General features: G+C 43.9%; 1 protein-coding gene across 2 annotated transcripts in view; it reads left to right on the plus strand.

Annotated features, from left to right (window-relative positions):
• The window catches only part of LOC142584350 (uncharacterized), a 100,582-nt gene extending 83,765 nt beyond the window's left edge, over nt 1-16,817 (plus strand). For both annotated transcript variants that reach the window (XR_012828769.1, XM_075694504.1), the window contains one exon: nt 16,494-16,817. The gene's annotated coding sequence lies outside the window, so the exon portion shown is untranslated. The remainder of the gene's footprint in view (nt 1-16,493) is intronic.
• The last annotated feature ends 506 nt before the right edge of the window (nt 16,818-17,323 follow it).

A 17,323-nucleotide genomic window follows, 5' to 3' on the forward strand; every position in this document is an offset into this window, starting at 1 on the left:
CTACAAAGAAAGAGCGTTTAAGAACAATACGAAGCAGCACACAAGAGAACACAAAAAATTGACAGCATGCTACCGTCGTGGGGCCGCATAACGTAAAACTATTCCAATATGTTTTTATTCGAATCTCTTGACGTCAAATTTGTGTAACCGCCGACGCAAGCATCAGGTGGTCACCCGCAGGGTTGTCTGAACAAACGAATCAAATGCTCCCGTCGTTCATACGAGGTGACTTTTGCTTGCTTGAAAAACGAATAACGTTGCCTACACTGAGCTGGTTGCCTTGTCTAATTGGCTGACAAGAGCCGAGGAACACACTCAAGTGGAGAGGGATTCGATGGGGCCGAGCCACTGCACTGAATATTGACAACAGGATGAAGAGGGCGATGCCGGCGTCTACGATTGGTACGCTTTCCCTTACTTAGCTTGCAGTGGCTCGTCGACAATCGCGGCGGCATGCAACGGAAGCTTAAGAATGACGCTAAAACGGATCCTCAGCCAAGAAGAGTTGGCAGAACGAGGTCGCAAACGTGCCGAAAGTTCTGGAAAACGTTACACGGCCACGCAACAAGTTGTATTACACGCAAATAAACCCATGCTCTCCGGCAGGGGCGAGTAGCCAGTGCCGGAGCGATCGGTGGCAGCCACCTTTTATTCCTTTTGGAACGGGGCAGCCTGCGGATATTCAGAAGAAAATTCAGTTTTGTTCGGCATATTAATACATATTTAACGCGTACACGTCACTTTGACGCGATAAGTTTTTGCGGTTTCGTGACGTCGCGTGAGAGGCAGGTGAAGTAGATGCAGCCCGAAAAGTTTTGACCAATACCCGAGGGCTAATGGCGAAAAGTCGTCGAATCAGAAGTAACTATTTTTGTTTTGCTCGGTCAAATTATGCATAATTAGTGTGTACACGTCATATCAGATGGGGAGCTATCACGGTTTTCGTGACGTCGCGTGACAGACAGGTGAAGTGGGGGTGGTCCGAAAAAGATTTTCGCCAATCGCGGTGGGCTTATTGCACAATTTGAATAGAAACGTTTGGAATAGTTTTACGTGTTAGCGCCCCTGTAACATGTGAAGACGAAAGCCTGCTGCACACTTGGTAATGCATCGTCTCGCGTCGTCGCGTTGCTTTTTTCGCAGTTGGGCTTCTTCGGCTGGTTTTCGACGCTTAGCTGCAGCTTCGCGTGCCCGTATAGCGGGGTCAGAGTCATGCCAACGACGTTTCTCTGACTTTACGTTGGATCCTCTTATCGGGGGATTCAAGCATAGGCTGTTCTGTGTGTTGTATGGGTGATTTCAATAAATGCATTATTGCATCCTCTCAGCAGGGGATTGAAACGTATGCTTTTCTGTGTGTCGTCTAAATGATTTCAATAAATCTACGCACTATTCGCTTCACTTCCATGGTTATATTGCGCTCAGTTTTACAAACACGATATTAAGGAAGGACAGGACGTGGACGGACGCAGCGCAAATATATATATATGTACTTCCTTAATATTGTGTGTAAAACTGAGTGCAATATAACCATGAACGTTCACCAACTAGCCCCCTTCATTGCTTTACTAAATCGCTTCACTTTGCTGAGCCCTACGGTGGTATGAGGCATTTCTTACGGGGTCTGAGTTATTGGGAAGGTCACGTGTTTTTTTTTTACCACTCGGCTACACGCCGTGTTTCTGTATGTAGTATTCGTGATTTCAATTGATGTATGCACTGTACGCTTCAATTTGATCAGTGCTTGTAGACTCTGCATTTCCAGAGGGACGAGCCACTGCATTTTTTGCTTGCATAGGGGGATATGAGCCACTGCTGCTGATGAAAGATTTTGTACCATTGGACCAAACGATGCGCTGTTATCAAGGCCATCGGGGGCATGAGCCATTTAAGGCGTTCGCCTTATTAACCTTTGCACTGGCTCTCTGTAGCGCTCCTCCTAACAAGCAGCCGGGAAGGCCTGCGTTCATACTCTGGGCAACAAGTTTGGTAGAACAAATGGCGGCATTTGTAGAAGCAGTCATTATTGAGGCAATGTATCGAAAACAAAAAAAAAAGAAAATGGAGGCAGAGCAGAAGCACATGGCAAGTGCGTTCTCATCTTCGGTATGCCGTCCAAACAGCAGGAAAAGGACCTAATTAACGAAGCGACTGGGTGCTTCATGCTTGCAGGAAGAAAGCATAGCAGCAAAAAAAAGAAAGAAAACTGAGAATACGTAGGAGAAGCTGCGCTTCTCTTTCGCATCGAAAGATTTTTGCGCCTTTCGACAAAGCCCGCCGCAGCCATTACGGCAGGCCAATGTAAGTGTACCCCGATAAATGCACAAAGCGCTGCATTTACCAGGCAGTAGCTCCTGCGTCGCTGATCTCATTAAGGAAGAAATGCCTTTGCGCGCAACCGTGCCCCTGAGCGTAACATCGTACCTTGCCGTCGGAGCACGCTGTTCTCGGTAGCTATTTGTGTTTGCGTTATGCACGGGAAGCCTAACTAACTAAGGTGTCACGCAGAGGTTGCATTATGCAACGGCCGCGTTCATGCTTTTTCAAGCGGTAATGGAAAGTTTCTGGCTGAATTTCCTTTTCCTTCCGTTGTGCACGTTTATATACAGGCTCCTCGCCATGGATTTAGATTTGCGAAACATCTTTACGCAATTGCAATTCGTGGCATTGATTTTTGAACCTGGCATAGCGCCTGGCTACGTGATTGAGTTTATAATATTGTACAGCGTTCGCAGGCCATATTGTAGCAAAATGCAGTCACACAGGAATTACACAAATACGTAATTTGCGCTTAAAGAAAAGAAATAAAATATGTAATCAGAAACGATCCTTCATCATTGTCTATGTCATGTGAAGCATTTATTACAAGAATAGACGAATCAAATGTGCGCGAAAAGGGGCGACAATGGTCTGACGAGGAGGAGAAGACAACCATGGAACGACGGCATAAGAGTGATGATTATGATGGTAAGACGAGAATGGTGTGCCATCGGTGGCATCCCGACCATTGTATGATGACGATTTTGCGACGATGATACTATGATGATGATGGTGTGACGACGATGGCGCTGTGACAACGTGATGTCGATGCTGGAGTGATGCCGATGGGAGGACGACGTTAAATCCATTTCGATGGCAATTCCAAAGGTACGGCGACTGCGGCATGACGACGACGGTATGACAACGACTGCATGACCACGATAGTGCATCGACATCGACATGAATACAAAAGAAAGACGAAAGTAGAATCACGGCGACGGCGGTGAGGACAAAGGTAGGACCCACAATGCGCTTGCGAAACTGCAATCGCTACGACAAAATAACGACAATTGAACGACCACGAAGCATTACGGCAACATTGCGATAACGACGCGATGAGGACAACGCCAGGACCACGATATAATTAGGATAATATGACGACGACGCATTTCGAAGACGGCTCACTAATGACGATATGACGACGCAGTGGCAGTAACAGAGTGAAAATGGCACAAAGATGACGTTGACTTGACAAAGAAAGAATGACCACAATGGCAACACGGCAATGAAATTACGACGCCGGAATGTTGGGGTGGGAGCACTCGTCTGCGCTCACATGCATCGCCTGCCGCAGTGGGCCGCCTTAATTCGCACTGTATCTGGTGTTTGTTTGGAACGTGTCTGACACTGGCTAATCCAGCCTCTTTATTTCACACTGTATCGGGTGTTTCTTTGCACTGGGTCCGGCGGATATTCGACCTGCACTATCTTCGGTATTGGCGCACATTTTCGAAGAGAGAATTGTGCCATCCTTGCGCGTGACCTTGCTCGGACTTTGGCTCCAACAAGGCAAAAAAAAAAGAAAAATAGAGAGAGAATGCTTGGCATTTAAGGAGAGCTTTCGAAAAAACTGAGTGTATATTTGCAGTGGGGTCTATCTGAACAAAGCTAAAAGCAAGCTGCCGCATTTTCGACCTCACGAATGTCAGGTACGTATGATACATTTTAGGACTGCTGTATTTAGCATACTAAATAATTTATTTAGGCCGAGGTAGTCTTATGCGCTTGCACGTTGTAGAAACACTTCATTCATTCCCGTGGTAATGATATGCGAGAAAATCTATACGGCCGTCATGAGGGAAGTCGTCGGGGCACTATTGAAGCTAGTCCCTAACCTCTTCCCCAGTGTAAGTAACCAACCGCAAGTCTCTCTTCTGGTTAACCACCGCTTGTTTTCGTTCTGATTTATCTCTATATATAGGTACATTGAAAACGCGCATCGGGACGAATTTAAAATTCCCACAACCAAACAACGGAATCGTATCTTCCGCAAGCGAAGAAAGAGGTACATTCTTCCTTTAAGGCCTGTATAGTTGCTCGCAATTTACGCTGTATGTGGTCATAAGGTACACCTTTCCCTTGCACAAAACGCAGTAATGTCGTTATTTTTGCTAATCAGGTATAAAATGAAGGTGACGTAAGGTATTTCTAGCCACAATTCTTGTGCAGTAAAAGGCACAACGGAACTGACAGGAATGCAAGGTCGCACAACTGTGCCCTAACATGGAAATGGGAAAAGTGCTATACCTAACACTAAGCTACATTAAAAAGACGCACGATAAATATCTTCAAAAGCAATACGACGAACATTACAAAGATACAGGCGGACAAAAACAATCCACAATTTCCAGTCTACCTGTTTCATGAAACTTCCTTTCTGGCAATGACTCCAATTCTCCTTTCTTTATCGTTCCGTGTGGTCTCCCTGATGCCAGATGCTTCAGATTGACATCGCGGCGTGTCGGTCAGTGTTTGTACGAAGCCCCAATCGTTGCAAAATCATTTATTTATCAATCTTAGTACTGTGGCCATGCTTAATCCTTGCCAAAACTTCTTTCACAGATTTTAGCTGCTTGCAACGCTCTAGTAGGAAACCAATTTCTTCTATAAGTATTCGGTACTGGCTGAAGAACCGCTTAGCTTTCTGTCGAGGTGCTATAACAAAGTTGCAGATCTGCAGATTTTCGGAAATAATAGAACAACAGTGGCAGCAGCTATGAGAGCGCTTGATTTTCACGACGTAGAATACAATAGGAAAGATGAAGCCCATGTAAAATTAAGCATTTGTTTTCATTGATCTGTACTCTTTTGTACCTAATTTGTTTAATGATATATTGTTCTAGCTCAACGAAAACAGTGGGGCTCAGCAACAGTGCGACAAATGTAGCCTAAGCGTACACTAACCGAGTTTTGTGCAAGCCATGGCTAGGTTTACTCATTTGGAACCTAAAGCCTATCATTGTTAGGTTATTAATCAGTGTTTTGTGTTAAAACTAGCCGACTCAGCGGAATGCGCTTCATTAAGCGATGCATTAACTTAGTCAGGTGCACCGCTATTTGTGAGGAAGCATGCAAATGAAGCTGCAGTTCTTCAGCTCGTGTCTCTGGGGTGCCTATGATTCTCTGTTGAAGAGTTGTGAGAGCCGTGAGGTTTTTATTCACCGCTTCAAAATGTCAACAATCTCCTTCCCGAGTTTAAATTTACTATAACATATCAGAATTGTGGCTACAACGCCGGAAAATACAATGAAACCTGAGAAAGAGTAGAAAAAAAATGTGAGTCGATACCACATGTAATGCCGCGGAACAATTTTGACGAGGAACACAACGCAATCCATTTACACCGAAGCCAGTTACGTTCATTCTACCCTTCATTTAGTCTGTTTGCCGTGAGAAACTACAAGACGTACCAATTGGAGACGTTCGGAATTTTATGTGCAATGAATGAGAATCGGCAGGAATCCAATTACGTGGAGCATCTGTTTTTTTTTTTCTGAGGAGATGTCAAGCGGCTTAGAGTGCCCTTGGGCCTCTTAGAACCAGAGGAAACCAATAAACTCGAAACGGGGCCGCTGTCTGGCAACGGAGCGGCATTACTAGGTTCATTACATGCCGCTGAGAGACAAATTCCGACGCTGCTGCCCCTTATAAGCAAACTCTAATTAACCATGTAAGATCCGTAAGCAAACAAACTGCTAAAAACTTTCGTACCACGAAGAAGCCCCATAAAATGCTGCACTAAATGTATTTAGTGGTAAAGGAAGGAGTTAAAGATAAACTGCCAAACTCCTTGCGGACGGAATACTTATGTGACGTACTGCTCCCTCTCGGCTTAGCTAAATAAATGTTCATGGATAAGTGTCGGTGTTTTATTGCTTTCTCGGGAAATTTAGGCAATAGCAATAATTTGCATTGGATGACGTCTTCAGCAAATTGGTTAATACAGGTTCACAAGGCATCAGCTTCGATTCAGTTTCGACCATCTGAACTGTGTTGTCGTGTGCCTAAACCCACCGTGGTATCGTAGTGGCTAAGGCGTTGCGCTACCAAGCCCCACGGTGCGCAATCGTATCCTGGGCCCTATAACGTAAATATATTCTAATCTGTTTTTATTCCAATCTCCTAATATGAAATTTACGTAACCACCGAGGCAAGCATCAGTCGGAAACCCGCAGCGTTGTCTGAGAAGCCCAATAAAAGGCGCTCTTCGTTTGTAGCAGGTCACTTTTCTTTCTTTGAAAGCGACTAGTATTGCCTACATTGAGCAGATTGTTTTTATAGAATTGGCTGAAAAGAGGCGAGAAGCACGCTCAAGCGGAGAGGGGTTCGATGAGGCCCTGCCAGCACAGTGATAGTAGATACCGCCAGAACGGATCCTCAGTACAAAGAGTTGGCAAAGTGATGTCGTACAGATGCCAAAAGGGCTCGGTAACGTTATACTGCCACTAAAAATGTTTATTATAGGCAAATAAATCCATGCTCTCCGGCTGATCCGAGTAGTCAGCGCCAGAGCAATCGTGGGGCAGCCATCTTCTATTCCACTCGGAACAGGGCAGCCTCCGGCTATTCGGAAAAGAAATTCAGTTTTGTTCTTCATATTAATTCGTCTTTAACACGTACACGTCACTTTGACGCGGTGAGTATTCGCGGTTTTGTGACGTCGCGTGACAGACAGGCTAAGTGGGCGCAGCCCGAAAACGTTTGATCAATGGCAGGGTATTATTGTCAAAAAAGCGTCGAAGCAGAAATAATTCTTTTTCTTCCGTTCGGTCTAATCACGCATAATCAGTATCCACACATCCTATCAGATGGGGCGTTTTCGCGGTTTTCGCGACGTCACGTTAGAAACAAGCGAAGCGGGGGTGGCCCGAAAGTTTTTTGACCAATTATGGAGGACTGATTGCACAATTGGAATAGAAAAGTATCGAATGGCTTTACATTATGGTGACCCCGGCCGCGGCAAACACATTTCTATGGGAATAAAACTGAAAAACGACCGTCTACCGCGCATTGGGTGAACCTTACGACATTCCAGGTGGTCAACCTTAATTCAGAGTCCCTCGCTCCTGCGTGCCTCATAATCGGATCATGGATTTATCACGTAAAACCCCCGCAGTTCATTTTTAATTTAATTTTTGCCTAACCATGTGAAGCCGTCCCTGTGACCGGGGATAAGTCCCGCAATCTTGGGATCAGAAGCAAAACACTGTAACCACTGAGCGACCACAGGAAGTGGTAAGGAAGCGTAATGATAAGAGTCATCGATGGGTTGTGCGTTTTCGTGGTACTGGTGGAGGTTGTCGGCACTATGGACAGCGTTAGCCTGGTAGACCTGGACGGCAATGGCTCCGTCCGAGCGTCTCTTTCCGCGCCAAATATGTCATCATGTGTCAATCAATCCTGTCTCTAGCAGAAATGCGAGAATAATGCTCGACACTTTCTCGCGGACTATTTCTGGCAATGCACCACCACCGAAACAGGTGTGTGCGTGCGTACGTGTGTGTGCGTGCGTGCGTGCGTGCGTGTGTGTGCGTGCGTGTGTGTGCGTGTGTGTGTGCGTGTGTGTGTGTGTGTGTGTGTGTGTGTGTGTGTGTGTGTGTGTGTGTGTGTGTGTGTGTGCGCGTGTGCGTGTACGTGTGCGTGTGCGTGTGTGTGTGTGTGTGTGTGTGTGTGTGTGTGTGTGTGTGTGTGTGTGTGTGTGTGTGTGTGTGTGTGTGTGTGTGTGTGTGTTTGTGTGCGCGCGCGCGCGCATGCGGAAGCGAAAACACGAAGGCGCACTATAGACATTCATCGCTCCTCTGCGTGTTATTTCATGCCGCACAACAAAAAAAAATATTACAACTTGGCGCTCAATCTGGTAGTAAGCCTAATGCTCGGTCTGATGTATAACCTGTCAGCGCATGCGGGCCCATGCGTAGGCTGGCGTGCGAACGTGAGTCCGTAACTCGAATGTCACTATCCTTAGAGTACTCGACATAATTAAGTATAAATTGCATGTCTGGCTATCTTAAGGCATATCTAGAATCGATTCCCCTTTTATTTCATTCTGTCTTCTTCAGTAGACATCACTAACCCCGGAAAGTTTCCCCTTAACGAGAACCTCATCTGGCCAAAAGTACGAACTAGCCAAGGCATGCTAATCGTTTATTTCAGCAGTTTCTCCCAGAGAAACTCACTACCATTTGCTTTAAATTAATGACACTACCCTTATATATTACAAAACTCAGATAGTTAATTTTGAAATATCCCATCCTTGCATAACCTTTAGTGCATTTACTGCATGATGTATGTATTTAGAATGTTATTGTTAAAGGGTATAGTTTATTGCGTTACGTTTAGGAGCCTCCCACAAATGGGTAAGGATACTTAAGAACTGGTACATAGTGATTTCAGAAGTGCTTGACGAAAGCAGAGTATCTAAAAAAGGACCAACGCGCCAGACATAACTAGCAAGAGCGCGTCTCCAGCAAGTCTTCCCCGAAGTCGACGGACTCTGTGGATCCTGACAAAGAACTGCTATATTACCAGAGCAAAAAAAAAAAAAACACGGTCACGGGATATGCGGACACGGTTGCAGGAAGTCATCGCTTCTCTTTTCCACTACTAAATACTGCATGTGCGAAGGCGCGAGGGTACCAGACAAAAAAGAAGCGAAATCGGCCACGCATTCTCATGCGATGCTTGGTAATGAAAGCAGGCAGGGACACGAGGCGCCAGGGCAACTGGTAAATAAACAAGTATGGCGCCGACGAAGACTGGAAGTCGATCCTGTCCGGGGGCAAAGAGCACGCGTCAGCGAGCAGTGCCACAGAATGGCTGCCGTGGTCAAACAATGAGGGAGGAACTCTTTTCTATATGCGAGTGATCTATGCTGGCACAGACACGGCTGTGCACTTAGGAGGTCACAAAGGCCTGGTGTTCCAGTATGCTTTTCCTATAGACAGGGTAGCTGCTCCACGTAGTAGCTCCTGATGCGCCCCCAATGCGACCAACCCGTGTCTTGCTTATTTTCGGCACTCGGTTCGAGGTAATAAATAAAATATAGGCATGACTAACATCGTCGGTATCAAAGCATTCTGCCGAAATTAGACGTAAAATATCTTCGTAACTGACCTAGCACGGATACTAACTAACGCGGGTAAAGATTTGTCGTAATTCGTAAACATGTTTCGCCTGCTGCGAAGCGCTGTTGTACCTTAACGCGCTTGAATTTTTCTTGCAACTGTGGACGCTCTCTCCGTAATGCTCGCAGAGCTCCAGACCGAAGGGCAGGGCTCTGGGTCACGAAACGATTTCTTTTTTCAATGTTCCTCAGTTGATGAAAACAGTTATTTCATCGCTCCATTCGGCTGTTCGCGAAACTGCTCGATATTCATGCCTTTTATAAGTTAAGAATAAGCTTAGTCTTTCTTCAAAAAACCATTCTCGAAGTAATAGATAAAATGTGAACAGCCCTTCCGTTATTTGCTGTTTCAATTGTGTCGGAAAACCAGCTAGCCCGCATTATAATCTTTTGGGAGTGCAGTTCGTACAATACAGTACTCGCTAACACATGTCACCTTCATTAATATCTCTTCGTCACTGTCGGCAGAACTTATGTAGTCAGCAAATGTATGTTCGAGGCGCGGCCTAATAAAAAAAAATCAGTAGCGTGACATATTTCATCCTTCCTCACTCAGCAGTTGCTTAGGAGCATTTTCGTCTTGTATGGCGCGTCCTTTGGTGCAAAGCTAACCTAAAGCGAATGACTATTATCACTTAGCGAAAATCGGGCTAAATAGCTAGGATTTCACTTGGAAACATTGTTTTCTCCCCTCTGTAATATAATTTGTGCTAGCAGCGTGATTGTGTGTACCAATAATTCCTTGGTATTATCAACGTGATTCCGTGGTTTAGCTTTTACCGCAGTAGTGGTCTTCCTCAAAGTTTCCCACCGACTTCCGCCTCAGGGAAAATATGACATCGCGCCAGGCATGGCTCAACACAGTACCATATTCAGTCCGTATAAACGTACAACTGTCGAAACCACCCCTGCAAACCAGTCCGGAGAAGGTAGACACGCTTCATTTGCCACCTTCAGAATGTAAATAAATTACCCTTCAGCCGTCTGCTATCATTCATATTTTGTTCAAGCTTTCTTTGTAAGCCTAAAAAGCTCCTACTATAGTAAATTTAGCTTCTAAATTTGGTGTCCATACTCCCGTAGTTTCGCAGCTCATGTCCCATTGTACTGTGGCTCTTTCGGGCTTTTGCACAACGTCAGACACGTCTTGCCTTGAGATTGTAGACGTTTTAATGCTTAAGAAAAGTTCATTCTTCTCAGCCAGGTTCACTGTGGTTGCTGAAGAAGGCGTTCCTCACCGAAATCTGCAGCACTTCCCTTATCGTAATGCGCCATCTTGCCCTTCTGGCTCAAGAAAGCTTCGCCCACACCAATTACTATGTACAGTAGTCATCAATATGAAAAGGAACACCTAAGTTTTCTTAAACTCCTGTAGGGGCTAAACACACCTGTCTTTCATTTAGGTGTTCCATGAAACTAAAAGCTCCACAGAAGAACTTACGTATAAATTTTATATATTTTAATCAATGCATCACAAGCCATCGTCATTTAAAAAAAATAAAACACCCACTGTTCTCGTCCTATTCATGACGTCTTTACGTGGAGTCTGCATAATTTTGCTTTTTGTGAAGAGAAATTCCTTACGTATAACGTTAAATTGATAAGTATAATCTCAGTCTCCATAATGTTTCTGGCTAATATTTATTCAGTTTGGTCTTCGTACAGAAATGCTGACTTGTGACCTCATATTTGTAATTTGTACAGACAGAGACACATCTTTTCTTTTTTTCACTTTTAGTATACGAATGTGAGCGTTAGCGCACTTGTGCGGTGCTGCCATTTGCTGTGTTTGCTCCCACGATTTGTGGCCCTACTATCTAAGTTCGCTTTCCCTGTATCTTTATGGGGAACACGACACTTCAATTAAACGCAAATTTGGGACGTTCGAAGCAGTTGGAAATACATAATTTGATTTTATTCCACCGATTATAATAGGTTACACAAGTTAAGAAGCCCACGATTACGTGCATAATTGATCGTGCGGAAACCGTACGATATCCGCAATGTGAAAGAACTTACTGGCAGTAATATCTATTTTCCGCTTTTTTTTCTTTAGCGGAAACCCGCACGAACAAAAACGTAATCAAGCTTACTCTTCGATCCCGTGTTCTATCAAAGTCACGGAAATAATTTAGAAAGTGGCACTTCCGGCTCCCACCGAAACCAATTTCGGCCCCGCCTCGAGGTGAACTTCTCTGAGCGGGTAGAGATCAATTTTGCTGTCACGCCGGCAAGATGTTTCTTCCCACCTAAGTATCAGTCGCCCCGAGCCGATGTTAAATGGTTTTTCTGTGAGACCAACTTCCTTCTCTTGCTGTTTGCTTCCGAGTGCGAGGTACAAAATAAGTGTCCAGATACTATAGCACGAAAATGAGAAACGTACTTTTGTTTATCTACCATTTTCGGTTGAAAACAAAGAGGAGCAATAAATTGTGTTTTTGGAGCTCATAACAAACCTTATGTCATGTATTATACAGCATTTTTCGAAACGTGTTGGCTTTATTTTAAGGAATCTTCTGTGACCTATAACGCAATTAAATTGCATGCTCTAAATCACTCCAAGAAGCGGAAATTACTTCTACTCGAATTTTATCTCCGTAATTTATTATTCCACAATCTCCACTGCTGGACACTAAAGGAATCACGTTAGGGCGCACACTGTAATTAACTTACGAATCGCAGTCACTTAGTGCGCAAGGAATGTGCACTTCGATGGAATTATGAAGCTGGCATCAGATTCAGTGTACGGGCTCCCAATTTGTGCAAACACATCGATAGCAGTGTCCAAGTTCGTTGAAAGCTCACGACGCGGTGCATACTTTCGGAAGTTTGACGTCATTCACAGATTTCAAGCTGGCGCTAATTTCAAAATTTGTTTCAAAGTGGGCATGCCTTGAAACCACACCGGCTTCACGTATGTAAATGGCATGATATGCACTGAACAAGTTCCTCCTTAAGATATTTTTTTTATTTTTTGCTTATTAGTTATTGAAATACGTATCTCAATACTTTGCAGAAGTAAAGTGACCACCGTTCAGTTCTCATATAAGAGGAATGCAATTGTGCTATATTTAACGTGATATATTTAAAAAAATATATGTCTATGTGTAAAACAAAACACCTTAAAAGATATGGATGTTCTCGCTCTAACGATAGGAGTCAGTTTTCTGCATTCTGTAATGGCTGTTTCTAGCTTAAGGTGACCAGGTAATATCGATTGCTTATTCTTCATTTTCCAGACTTATGTGCCAATATTCAGAAAAAAATGGTTTTCGTTTTACATCAGCTAGGTTATTTCTGTGCATACGAATAGCTGTGTGCGCGCGTTCGTGCGTGCGTGCGTGCGTGCGTGCATGTTTGTGTAAACATGTCTGCTAGCACACACATACATTACAGCGCTGATATTGTTAGCAGTAAACATATAAATAATTTACACAAGAAACACTGTAGTGGAAGCAGCTATTTTTTCTTTCAAAGTGCGTACTACCACGCAAGAACGTTGCGTGATGGAGCGCTGATTGCCTAAACGAAATAAGACTAACAGCAGCCCTCTTCTTACCTGCAGGGCTCAAGCAGTAACGACATTCAGAGGAATTAACACTCTGCCTTTTACATAATCTTTTCAATTTCGCTTTTGCGAGGCGATTGTAATGTTCCATTTGTCCTCCTCGTGCAGCCTTGGTGAACGAAAGGCAATCAAGCAGACGTGCCGCTTCCTCGTCGCACACACTTCTTGTTCTATGCAGTCAGGCAATTTGAATTAAAATGACGGCGCAGCATTGAGTAGTGAATATGTTAAGCCCGCACATTGGTCCTTCAAGACGAGCTGCACGTTTGAATGCGGTGAGAGGCCGTTCGCTATGCGTCGCGGTCTTCTCCTGGCTAATTAAGTGCACCTATGCAATGTGAACATGGTATATGTAGCTCCCGCACCTGAGGACGCTTGTGCTCTTCGGGCGCATCTGATGAGTATTACAAGGGTGTGTTTACAAAAAAATAGTTATTCAGTCAAGAACGGGAACGTAGTCATCGATTACAAGGTCAGGAATCGACCATCGTAAATTCGGGGCACAATGCACGGTTGTTCCACTTACATTGAACACAACGCAAGATAAAATGGAACCCCGATGTACTTCACTGCACACTATGCAAATTAATGGTGTCTCAAAACTTTGGCCATCTTCAGGACTCGTAGCAGGAAGATCTGCGTTGCGAACTCCCAGGTTACAAATCGTGAATTGAAATATGTGCCCTAAAGTAATCAGTGAGGAACGTATTTGTGAAAATTTGTTAATTAGGCGATTAGGCGTTTCGAATACGCCTGGCAGTAATGTTCTCGTCTTCGAGTAATCCAGCTCATGTCGTCACTTTTTGGCCTCATGTTCTTGAGTAAATTAATCCACATACTTTTTTTAGAACTGCAGCCGCGCAATCAAAAGTCATGAGACGTTTCTTTCACAGCGCACTCATTTTATCTCAAATCATCCCAGGCTGTCAATAGGTGCAAAACATTAATGCTCATAATTAAAAATTGGTGTGCCTTCTCTATCGCCACTCTTTTAAGGGCATCACAGTAGCGTCTGTGCTGTGCCATCAAGGCCATCCGTGGCGTGTTAAAGACTTTAAGGGTGCCAGAAATTTTGGCGCACCCGCCTAGGTGCCGCACCCGCGTATATTTAGAACACTGATTAAGGTGTTCAAACGTGACGCTGAATTTTGCTAACGCAGTGTTTGTCTCTCCCTTCGGGCGAAACTGCCAATTTTTGCATTATGCTAAAGTCAAACGGCTCCTGTAGCTGCACTCAGATATCGATTATAATTTGCGGTATCCTTATAATAGAGAGCATGCATTATTTCTTCACAATCCACTCATGACAGCTCTCCCATTAAAGAAATGAAATTTCATTCGCTTCTGTTCAGCAGATATTGCTTTTAATTCTCGTTCGAAGCGATCATCTGAAAAAAGTAAAACGAGCATGCAGTGACTTCTCGAAAAGTCCTCTGTATAAAATTTAGCGGAATTTCAAAGCTGCTGCGAAATGCCAGCCAGCCCTCAGGCAAGATTGTGCTATGTATTAAACGGAAAGAGAACTACCTAGGGAGGAATGGAGTAAAAAGCGAGGGAATCACCGCTCTTCACCGCTCTTAAATTTACACGCGAGAGCTTCGTTTTCGCTGGCTGCGCACGCATGATCACGCAGACTTTCGACGCATTCGATATCTGGATATTCCTCCAGGAAAACCCTTGCAAGGGTCGGCCATAAGAAAACTACGCCTTACTAAACTTTTTATTTCTCGTCTCCGATCCCCCGCATATCGGTTTCCAATGCGGCTTCACTCTCTTCTCAGTTGCGGAGAGCAGTTCCTATGCGCAATCCCAACTGCTTGCCAGAGGTGGCGTGGGCTACGCAATCGACCGTTCCACTAAACGCCGGCACGAATTGTTCACTTTCGATGGAGAAGAAGCTTGCTGAGAGTTACCTGCAAGATATAGCAGGTAAACGAAGCGAACATTTTCATGAGTGAAAGAAAGATAGGATCTGCAGTAAAAGTAAGGAATCAAGTATTAGAGTAAAATACGTGCTCAAATTTGTAAGCAGCTTATTTGAGCCGTTCGCCTTGTAGTCTTGCTGCTTTTCTTTCATCTCATAACTTTCACTGTGCTTTTGATTTAGTTGAAGAATATTATCATACTGTGGACAAAAAATATATAGAATTGTAGGAGAGTGGATAACCGTGCCACTTGGCTACGTGGCCAGTTGTGTGTGTTTGCGCTTTCAAACAGCCATGAAAGATGTAGAAGTTCAAGGGAAGATTTTGATATTGACAGTAAGCGTTGAGATTCTAGGAAATAGAAATCGAGGATTCTTTTCTGATGTTATCTTTTTCTTGAACATTTCACCATATGAACTTAAAATCACAAGGAATTAATAATGTTAAATCATTTAATCATTGATCATCCGCTTACACATGAGTTGCGACAACCATGAGCGGTATCGTGATAAAGAGAGGTCAGGTCAGGAAGTGAACAATATGAATCATCACAAGGCAGTGCTCGATCACTATAAGTGTCAGTGTACAAGTTGGCCTACTTATTGCATAGCTGTTATTGTATGTTACGCGAAAGGTAACTCATTAAAAAGAAATGCGCAATAAAGAAAAAATAATTTAAGAACAAGCCATTTCGAAAAAACCGTCTTTATGTCCATTACAAGGAAACAGTGTAAATTAAATTACGTATACTCTTGCGATAACATGAATATCAGTAGTGTGACTGAATATGGGTACTTGGGTGTAGTCATCACTTCTGACTTAAACTGGACTACGCATGTTCGAAGCATAGCTAGCAAAGCAATGAACAAGTTATTTTTTCTTAAAAGGGCCCTTCGTCATTCTACACCTGATACAATACTTCTAGCTTACGTCCCCTTTATCCGTCCGGTCCTAGAATACGCTAACATAGCTTGGTTCCCCCAGTCTAAAAACAACGTTAGAGCACTCGAAATGGTTCAAAGGAAAGCCGTGCGCTTTATCTTCAACTGCTACGGACGCATGCATTCACCCACAGATCTTTTACGCACGGCTGGGCTTCACACGTTGTCCAGCCGTGCTAAATTACACCGTCTAAAGCTTTTGTATTTACTGCTTAAGAATGCGTTAAAGATGTCTCCCACAGACTTTGTTCGTATAAACACTACAAGACTAACACGTCACAAGCATGCACTCACCCTTAAAGAATATTTCTGTCACAGTAATACTTTCCGATATTCTTTTTTTCCACAAGTTGTCCGAGATCGGAATCGCTTGCATCCATCAGTCACGGCCCAGCGCACCACAGAAAAATTTATTACCCTCGCTGAGAGCTCTGTGCTTACATTCCTCTCAGCATAACCTTCTTCATAATCTTATATTACAGTGTTCCTCTCAGTGTAATTATTGTATTAAAGTGCCATCATTAGTTTTATTTATTATTGTCATGTGTATTGCATGTTTGGCCTTTATTTTTGGCTCGCCATCTTACACCACTGCTATCCGCGTTTATATCCAACAGACGCGTGTAAAACTTGCGGACAGAGAGGAACGCTGCGACACGTGCTCTGGGAATGCGCCGGAAACAACGGTAATCAAACCAGCCGTGTTAGCGACGCGTCCATAATCGCGGCCATTGCCAGAGTACGGGAAGGCTCGAGCTCGCTGCTTCCCGACGCCACCCCGGACGCGGGAACCGCCGGGGACCTTCTCCGTAGGCGTCGCCGCCGCTGGGAGGCGGCTATCAAAAGTTCAGAGCTGGCAGACCACCTCTGGGCCGTCCGGCAAGTCCAAGGACTTCGAGCCGCCACCTGAGGCCACCACAACAACAACTGCCGGACTATTCTTTAATAAAGTGTCTTCTTCTTCTTCTTAATATATATATATATACATATATATATATATATATATATATATATATATATATATATATATATATATATATATATATATATATATATATTATCACTGAACCTGTATTTGAATGTTTTGCCCTCCCCTGTAAAAGTCCGAAGGGATTGACAGTATTCAGAAATAAATAAATCAATAAATAAAATAAATTTCATTTTAACCACCTTTGTTCAAAACTTGTCCGTTGTTTGTCCGTACAATTTCTCGAGCTTTCTTCCTCGACTATAGAAACAATTCACCCCTTCATTCACCGAAGGTATCCAACATAAATGAAAAATTGGGTGCTTGTAAAGAAGGAAGCCAAAGAACCCACTTAGAATAAATGTATACTTCGTGATAGCACTAAATATTTTTCGTGGTATCTCTGGTCATCAGACCTGTTGACAACACTCCTTCACGCGGGAATAGGAATATTCTGAAGTGCCTAGAGCCCCGGAGGAT

Source organism: Dermacentor variabilis, chromosome 6 (genome assembly GCF_050947875.1).
Source record: "Dermacentor variabilis isolate Ectoservices chromosome 6, ASM5094787v1, whole genome shotgun sequence".
In the NCBI taxonomy this organism is placed as follows: domain Eukaryota; kingdom Metazoa; phylum Arthropoda; class Arachnida; order Ixodida; family Ixodidae; genus Dermacentor; species Dermacentor variabilis.